Genomic DNA, 9505 nt, shown 5'->3' on the forward strand with positions numbered 1-9505 from the left:
GTTCTGCAATTTATAACCAATATAATGCTGAAGATTTGCCATACTGTTATTTTTAGAAACATTGAATGGTAGGACTCCTAGAAAATTTGCAAAGAGATGTTATTCACCATATCAGACTCTCAGGTTCTAGTGATGAAAATTTTGCTTATACTTTGCTGTTACTTATACCTGCTGCTGTACGGAAAATAAAAGTTTATTCATGCCACATTTAACTTTGACCATAAATAAAAGGGAGCATCTTTTTGGAGTTAGTCATGGTCATCTTTAGCGGTATTTCTCAACAGTTCTTAATTTGAAATACTTCAAAGCAAGTAAAGGTCAGGGCTTAGCTGAATGAAATGCTCCAGAACTTGAAGTGTAGAAAGCATCAGTCCAGTAACATATTCATATGTATAAAGTGACAATTACAGCATAATTGGAATATTTGCATTAATCAACAAACTCACATTGAGACAAAACTCAATCTTACAGCTTTCTTGATTAAAGCCAAGTGTTCCATGCTGCTGTGAAGAATAGTCTCTCAAACACTTTGAAAAGTAATTACTTCAAAACTTGTCAAGGTATCACGTTTTTGTATTTAAACACTTACAGAGATCTCCAATTTCTTGAATCTGAGCTTGTGGGTAGAATTCTAAATTTGTATCATAATCTTGTCTTTTGTGAAAGATTTTGAAAATAGTATGTATATATATAATATTATATATGCAAATTGTGTTTTGTCACTTGTAAAGGGAAAAGGCTTATTTTTCTTTATACTTCTGATACCTTGTTTTGCATATGACCAGCACTGACTGAAAGGCATGTGTACCTGCAAACACTGTTGCTTTTTTTGTGAAATAAAAATAAAAGTATTTAAATATAAATACTGTGTAGACCATTTTCATTTTTAAAAAGTACATCTAAAGTGGTTTATCATCTCAGCTGTACCAGAACAGGAACCGTGTTCATTGTCTTTTGCGGCGTTTCCTATCTCACCAGAGCTCCAGTATCTTTACTGCATGTAACTCAAGGGTTCACAGACTCATTAGTGCCATGTTGGACTGTCCTGGGTATTGTATGATTATTACCAACATCCCTGGTCTCTTAATGCAAGTAGCAACTCCCCTACCCACAGTGAAACAACCAAAAATGTCTCCAGACACTGCTAAGCGCTCAATGGGGTGGAGTGGGGTTAAAATTATCAGTGGATGCACTCCACGTAGGGCAATTATTTTTAGAATGAAATGATTCTTATAAATACACAGGTCACTCGAGTAGCCATTTGGTCAGATCTCCAATAAGAAGTTCCTTGTTTTGATTCCCGTAAATATTCTTGGGAGAGAACTGAGAATATCTTAGGCTCGCCGGTGTTGGAATTAGAACCAGTATTCCTCTATATAAATTGTTAGCACTTAAAGTTAGGCATTTTAAGGCAAATAGAGTTTGGGGTAAAAGAATTGAGACACTATTTCTGGGCATACAAAAATACACATTGAAGCAATACACTTTTAAAATATTACCAGGACTTAGGTGGTCCAGTAGTTCAGACTCTGCACGTCCAATGCAGAGCCACGGGTTCAATCCCTGGTTGGGGAACTAAGATCCCACATGCCACAGGGTGCTGCCTTCTAAAGAAAGAAAGGGCAAAAGTTAAAGTTATTACCATTAATAATATATTGGGGGAATGCTCTTAGAAATTAAAAGATTTTTGCTCAGAAGCTACTAGTTCAATTTCTGATACTTTGTTCACAGAGATGTACAGTAAAAATTGAACTAAAATCCATTATTGGGTTGGCCAACAAGTTCGTTCAGGTTTGAAAAACTTGAACAAACCTTTTGGCTAACCTTATATAAAAAATGTTTCTATTCCAGTGGAATTTATAGATGTTAACTGACATAAATGCGTCATCTATAAGTTGAGAATTATGTTTTATTTGAGGACTACAGTCCAGGAAGGCAGCCTCTCAGTCTGACAAAGTGTTCCAAAAAGGTAAAGTAGGGGTCAGGATATGTAGGAGGTTTTGCATTTTTGCTGAAAATATGTGGTTGTATATCAAACAGTTACTGTAAATCACAGGCACAAAAGACATCAAGTTAAAAGATTTTAGTGCCTTTCTATATATGAAAAGAGTCTAGCCGCATTGAAATTCCTTTGATATGTATTTTATCTAGGGCTAGGATCCTGTTTTTGTCATTTCTGAATTACCCTCAGGGTACACGTTGGGGGCAGGTGCAGTGGCTGAGGGCTTGATCGTGGAGCTAGTTCATTATTGACATGACGGGCAACTTTTTTGTCCGTAGCACCTCCTTGTGGTCATAAATTAGATCAAGGTTTGGGAGACATTCCATGATCAATTTTCCCACAGCACTAGGAATTATGACCCATGAAAATTTTCCCTTGTTGCTTCTCCCCATTTCTACAGTTGCACTATTACAGTTATTCTGGGTAGAGTTACATTTGATCAACTGCCTCAAGACTTTCAGCCATCATTAATTTTGTCAGAGGATGGGTTACCATTGCATAATGCAATAGAAAACTATCTTTCCAACCCAGGGATCGAACCCAGGTCTCCCGCACGGCAGGTGGATTCTTCACCATCTGAGCCACCAAGGAAGCCCATCTTATAGACAGGATATGAGTAAATACAGCTAGTATCATTAATAAAATCATAGTATAGCAGGTAGAGACAAGGCATAAATAGTTGGAGAAACAAGAGGACAGACTAAAACAATTGGTGTAACTGAATGTAAGCTGGTCACAATAAGTCATCAAGTCCACAGGGGAGGCAGCTGGAGAAGAAAAATTCTGAAGGGATCAAGTAGAGATAAATCACACCTTTTGTAAATGAAGATAACAATTACCAACTTGTTGCAGGTCAAAACATAAGAAAGGCTTTCTGAAAAAGATAAAAAGGCAGTGTTTAAGAAAAAAAGTCATAAAATTATAAATCATTTATTGCTCATAATTCCTGTTGATCTGGGTGAAGTCAGGTTTTCAATTAGAGCTCTGTAATTTCTTACCCCTTCTAGTAGTATGATCTAAAAGTCATCAGAAACTTGTTTGTCCAATAGTCCTTTTTATGAATCTTCTTTAGGATCTTCATAAAAACATCTGAGTAAAATGATTGTCTATTAACATAAGTGACTAAAGACTTAAAATGGCATGGTTAAATTAAAATCTGATTATAACACAATTGACAAGAAACTTGGTTATTTCTATGACATACAGCATTTTAAGATAACTAGAATTATGACTTGATAACATACCAGGATGTACTAGAATTTTAGATTTGGAACATCCATATTAATGATATCTACCCATATAAGAAAATTTTGCCACCACTTATTTGATCGTATTTCCCATGTAATATACCCAATAAATTCATTTAATTTAGTATCTGTTTTGGGAATATTTCAGGGGCCCTTTGAAGCATCCCAAAGTTAGCTACAGGTCAGAAGAATTTTGTTTAGAATTTCATTTGGGCAAGTTTGTAAGAGACACAAAGTTTTAAAACACTATCAGATCATTTAAACACTATCAAATAAAATCATAGGTCACTGAAACAAGACTTATTCAACCGAAGAGACAAAAGATTTTTAAGGTAAGTACAGATCATTTAAAAGACAAATAAACTCATAATCATGTATCAAAAGTAGCCTAACATTTCCAGAAAGCTTTTTCCTCTTAACAGAAGAGGAATCTCCAGCCCTGCACCAATCTACCTTGAATTACAAAGTTCACTTACCTAATTAAATTTAATCCAATCTCAGCCTAATTATGTCCAAAACTGTTCTCAGTCCTCCCTTTCCACAAACTTTGCACAATTTTCTGTACCTATTTAGTTTATTCTTCATTTTTCTTTTGCATTTAGAATTAATCAGCTTTAGGGCAAAAATCTCTTTTCCCTTAACACAATACATTTCCATTCCTCATACCTTCTTTTGCTGAAAACACACATCCTACTTTCCTTGCATACTAAAATATTTCCAGTAGCTTAATTCCCAATCCTTAAAAACCTTGATTTCTAGTGAAAACTAAGAAGCAAGCAATTATGAACATACCAGTATTTCTTGATTGGTAAACTTATGAACATATTCTATAACCTCTAGAAACATGCACTTTCTCATAGAGTATCTCTCCTCAATGTGCTACAAGATGTGTCTAATAACCAAACATCTTTAGTTTTCAGCAATTAATGTTCCAGGATTTTATCTTACTTGAAATAATCTGGATATTCAGTGAATTCCACCATTTACCTTAGCAAAGTTCTAAAGTTTCAAGTTACCAAAAATCTGGAGAAACTATTTTAGGTAGATCCAAAACATTATTCTTAAAGAGTTCACCAGAAAACTCTTATTTATATTTTATAACTTAAAAAAACAATACATCAGGTTAATTCTGCTTGCTGACAAACGTTGCAACAGACATAATTAACTTACTGACCTTCAAAACACCTAGGTACAATAAAAATAAGATAGGTCTATTGGTTAAACCAACAAGCTTAAGATAGCTTTAATACCAGATATTAGTATTTCCTGGATTACATGAACCTAAAATTCTATCTGGCCAGTTTTCTTCATACTTAGAAATATTTAATTTGCAAGCACTTTTAAGTAAATTAGAGCTCTTTTATAAATTTTGGGAATACTAGAGGAGAGAGAGGCCTATGTATAATTTGCACAGACATAACTAGAGATCTTAGAGCTTTAAAATGTTAGTTATGAGTCAGGCATTACAACATAAACTTACTAGTTTATAACAGTGAAATAAGTTTATTTACTCAGATGATTAAGGCTTTACTATTTGTGGAAAAGACTTAAGATTTGTATTTGTCTACGACAAATCCTTAATGAAGCTGTGAATTTGCTTTTGGTGAGGGAGATTTTTTCAGAGGTTTGAGTTGAAAAAGGCTTTCTCCCCCTCCCCCTTTTTTCCCGTTGGTTTCAGATTCCATCTGATTGAGGTAATCAGGCTCAGTCTCAAGTCATTGTGGACTGTACTTAAATTTTTGATTTGTTGAGATTTGCTAGACAGTTGCTTTTAACTCTCCTAAGAACGGATTTGCCACCTAAATGGTATAAAAATATCGATTTGCCCAGCTACATTTTCTTTAGTTTTTTTCTTTTTTTTTAATGAATAAGATTTCCAACTACACTGAAAATCAGGAATTCCATATTCTAGAATTTTAGGGTTCAGTTCATCAGGGCTTCAAAAGTTTGCACAAGGTATTCAACAAAGACCCTCTTTCTGAGGGCAGAAGTCAAACTCAGAGCAAAAATACTCTATTATTGTTTTTATGAACCCCAGAATATTAGCTCCCAGTTTTTAATATTTTGTGGGCTTCGGTAACGCTAGTACTTTCCTTCAGTATGTTTAATTAATATCACCTTAGGGGCAGATGTATACGCCCCATCTTAAAGTAGGCAGGGGACACATTCCCCAGTGAGATACAAGGTCCATCACACAATCTAATTAGGCACAGGAGATGTAACCATGTCATATAAAGCCCATGGAAATATACCAATGTTTAGAAACTTTCATCTCAGTTTTATACCTTTAACTTCAGTTTTCAATAGGACCCCATCATCAACAAGCCTTGGTCTTACTAGGAGTCCCAGAAGCTTTCCTTTTTATCCTCCAGCCATTTTATCTACTTTTTTTTGTAAAAATGCTTTGAGGTTCCCAGTGAGGAGCTGAACCAGTGGACTCAGGCCTTTTTAATCTTTTAACTTGATTGGTTGGCCTAGTGTTGCCACAAGCAATTGCTGGTCAGATATCTCAGTGTAATTTTTCCAGTCTGCTAAATATATATGTACTGTTTAAACTAAGGTAAATATAGTAGACAGGGTTGGGGCCCTTCAAGGTCAAATGGAACAAAGTGACCCCTTATTGGTCCCCAACACTAGGTAGTATTGTATCAAACCTTTGTTTTAATCCTATTAATATCTGTTTTATCTGCCCCATTTCTTGAGAACTACCTGAAGTTTTTTTTTTTTTTTTTTTTATCCTTTTGAAACAAGTCCCTTTAAAATGTCCACCTTGTTGGCTAGAAGTCTTTAGACTTTCCATCAGCTTCTTACTTCCCTGTTAATCTAATTAACAATCTCATGTTTTATTAGCAACTGTAAGACTAAGAGGAAGTCTAGACCACAAATAATGTTTCCCAAACTTTTGCTTATTTTAAACTAAGGGAGTTCCTACGTTATATACGTGTGTGTGATGGGTGTGGGGTGTGTGTCTGTGCCTCCAGCGTTCTTGCTGGTTTTCTGGGAAATCCCATGGACAGAGGAGCCTGGTGGGCTGCAATCCATGGGGTCACAAAGAGTTGGACACGACTGAGCACTCACACACATATATATAAAACCTTATAATTTCCACACCTCCCCCCCTACCCCGCAAAGGTACCAATACAACAGCTGTTTAAAATGAGAGCTCTCTAAATATCTACCAATTTAATACCTTTTCCAATTTAAAGGGTCCATCACCTGGTCACTGACAAGTAGTATCTTTATAGCAATTCACACCAATGAGGTGCAAAACGTGTTCCCACAAGGGAGTGCTAAGCATGTAGACTTCACAACAGCTACAAAGATTACTTCCCCAAAGTCTAAGAAAGTGAGGGGCCATCACTGTGCAGGCAGGTAAAATGAAGTGGGAGATGACCAAGGGCTGGGGCCCTTGTGACGACTGTCCTTGAGAACTGGCACAGCCAGACAAAAGGATAGCTATGAATTCCAGTCTATCCAACTGGCTGCCAAATGTGCACCAAATGTGTGCCTTCTGGATGAGAGACCCAGGTCTCAAACCAGAGCAGGCCGGGACGGGGGATTGTAAGGAGGGGTGCCTAAGTTCAGGTGGAATATTTACATTCCAAATATACAGGGAGAGAAAAGCAGGTCCTTCCTAGAAAGGCTTTTGTTACTTTAAGGACAGAATTGTGAAAAGGTGTTTTATCCAGCCAGATTTTCTCTAGCTGTGCACACACACAAAAATTAATTCTGTAACCTCAAAAGAATCTCAGTTTGGCTATCTTAAGGGCAAGATTTCCTTTAATTTCCTGTTAAGTACTGGAAGTTTAAGTTCTGTAGGTACATATTAAATCTTCCCAGTGTCTTTCAACGGAGGATAAGCCAGGTACCTCTCCTTGCAAGTAAGATTCTAAGAAAACCTGCTTCTTAAGGCAGGCGTTGAGCCACCACCAAATAGAACAGTATCTTGCTCCTTGGAAGGAGAGCTATAACCAACCTAGACAACGTATTAAAGAGCAGAGACATCACTTTGCCAACAAAGATCCATATAGCCAGAGCTATGATTTTTCCAGTAGTCATGTATGGATGTGAGAGCTGGACCATAAAGAAGGCTGTGTGTGTATGTTAGTCGCTCAGTCGTGTCCAATTCTTTGTGACCCCATGGACTGTAACCTGCCGGACTCCTCTGTCCATGGGATTCTCCAGGCAAGAATACTGGAGTATGTTGCCATGCCCTTATCCAGGGGATCTTCCTGACCCAGGGATTGAATAGGGTCTCCTGCATTGTAGGCAGATTCTTCACTGAGCCACAAAGGAAGTCTAAAGAAGGCTGAGTGCTGAGGAATTGATGCTTTCAAATTGTGGTGCTAGAGAAGACACTCCAGAGTCCCTTGGACTGCAAGGAGATCAAACCAGTCAATCCTAAAGGAGATCAACCCTGAGTATTCAACCAACCAATGCTGAAGCTCCCACACTTAGGCCACCTGATGTCTAGAGCCGACTCTGGAAAAGACAGTGATTCTGGGAAAGATTGAGAGCAGGAGGAGAAGGGGACGACAGAGAATGAGATGGTTAGATAGCATCACTAACTCAATGGTCATGAATCAAAAAAAAAAAAAAGTCATGAATCTAAGCAAACTCCAGGAGATAGTGGAGGACAGGGGGCCCTGGAGTGCTACAGTCCATGAAGTCACAAAGAGTCGGACTTATCTTAGTGACTGAATAATAACAACAAAATCTCTTCAGCTAATAACCAGATGTCTGAGACCTAAGAGAGACTCACTTAAACTCATCTGGACTTTTTGAGGAAGGGCAAACAGGATCAAGGGGGCTTCTGCTGATACCAAAGCTCCCGTTCCTTGTAGAGTTCAAGTGAGGGAGAGAAGTCTGTTCTGGATCCCTTTGTTGGTTACCAAAACTCAACTGGAAACAAAAAAACAAACACAGACACACACAACCTAAAAATTTAGAACTATATTTTGTACTGAGGACTGGAGTCTGGGAAGGCATCCCCTCAGAAAGCTCAGGAGGACTATTACTAAGAGGGAAAGAGGGGACAGGATATGTAGGAGTTTTGTTTTTTTCTTTTTTTAAAATAAAATGAAGATAATATTCTACTGGGGAATATATCCAACAGATGTTTTTTTAATCTCTCCATATCTACATTCAATAGTAGTGTTTTACAGGCAAATTTTAAACAAACACAAATTTTTAAAAAAATAATGAAAGCCATGTTTTGCTCAGGGATACTATTATATATATATATATATATATATATATATATATATATATATATATATCTCATATAGGTCATTTTACAGCAGATACTCGTTTGTCAAATTTCAGATGGCAAAATGCTAAGCAGTGAGCTTGGTACTGCCCAGCTAGCTGTTTCTTATCATCCAATCCTGGAGAATCTGTCAATGTGTAAGGTCGAGACCATCTTATCACCACCAAGTCTCTTCTCAGAGGTGATTCCACTGTGATAGAACATTCACCTTCTTAAGATGCAAGGCCTAGCAAAAAGCCTCCCACAAATCCACTGGATATCACAGTGTTCTGTCTGACAAATTCTGTTGTTTCTTCTATTATTGATTTTGGGTGCTGCCTCATTTGCTGGTTTCCTCATCGTCCTTTTGCTTTGTTTACATCTTTTTCAACTCTCTTCCAGTAGATCTGCACACAGCCACCACAACCAGCAATCTGAAAGAGAAAAAAGCCACCACCTATTGCAGTTGCTGCAAGTTTTTGAACTTTCTGGAACAAAAATCCCGCACACCAGCCACTCACTCCACCCATTACAATCTGGGTGGCTACTGAGTATTTTTCTACCATAGGTCCAAAGCTGCGGGCAAACACCTGATTCTACCGGTGGTGTCTTCTGGCATACTCAAATCCAACGCTTCGTAAGAGTCACCATCACTTTCATATTCTTGGGAAGGGAGGTTCCAGGTCGCCATGATACTGCCAGCGGCTGTACTGAGGTGGTCCCAACCCGCCCGCCTCCCCCCACTACTTTAAAAACTGCTCTAGGCCCAGGTGGAAGTCTATGGTAGGAGTTACTGCTGAAAAAAAATTTTTAGTCAAACATGAAAAGATTATTACTGATCACACACATACACACACAAGACATCTTCAAGTTAATGATTTTAGTGCTTTTCTATGAATGGGAAGATGCAAGATTCTAGACCAACTGAAATTATTTCTTTGACAGGCATCTTAAATACCCAGAGCCAGTATCCTGTTTTTCTCCATTCTGAATTCCCCTCAGGCTGTG

The 9505-nt window shown here is 37.6% G+C and overlaps 1 pseudogene; it reads right to left on the bottom strand.

Annotated features, from left to right (window-relative positions):
* Positions 1-2965: 2965 nt before the first annotated feature.
* On the bottom strand, positions 2966-9188 carry LOC122701034 (annotated as a pseudogene).
* Positions 9189-9505: the final 317 nt, after the last annotated feature.

This window comes from Cervus elaphus, chromosome 9 (assembly GCF_910594005.1).
Source record: "Cervus elaphus chromosome 9, mCerEla1.1, whole genome shotgun sequence".
Taxonomy (NCBI): domain Eukaryota; kingdom Metazoa; phylum Chordata; class Mammalia; order Artiodactyla; family Cervidae; genus Cervus; species Cervus elaphus.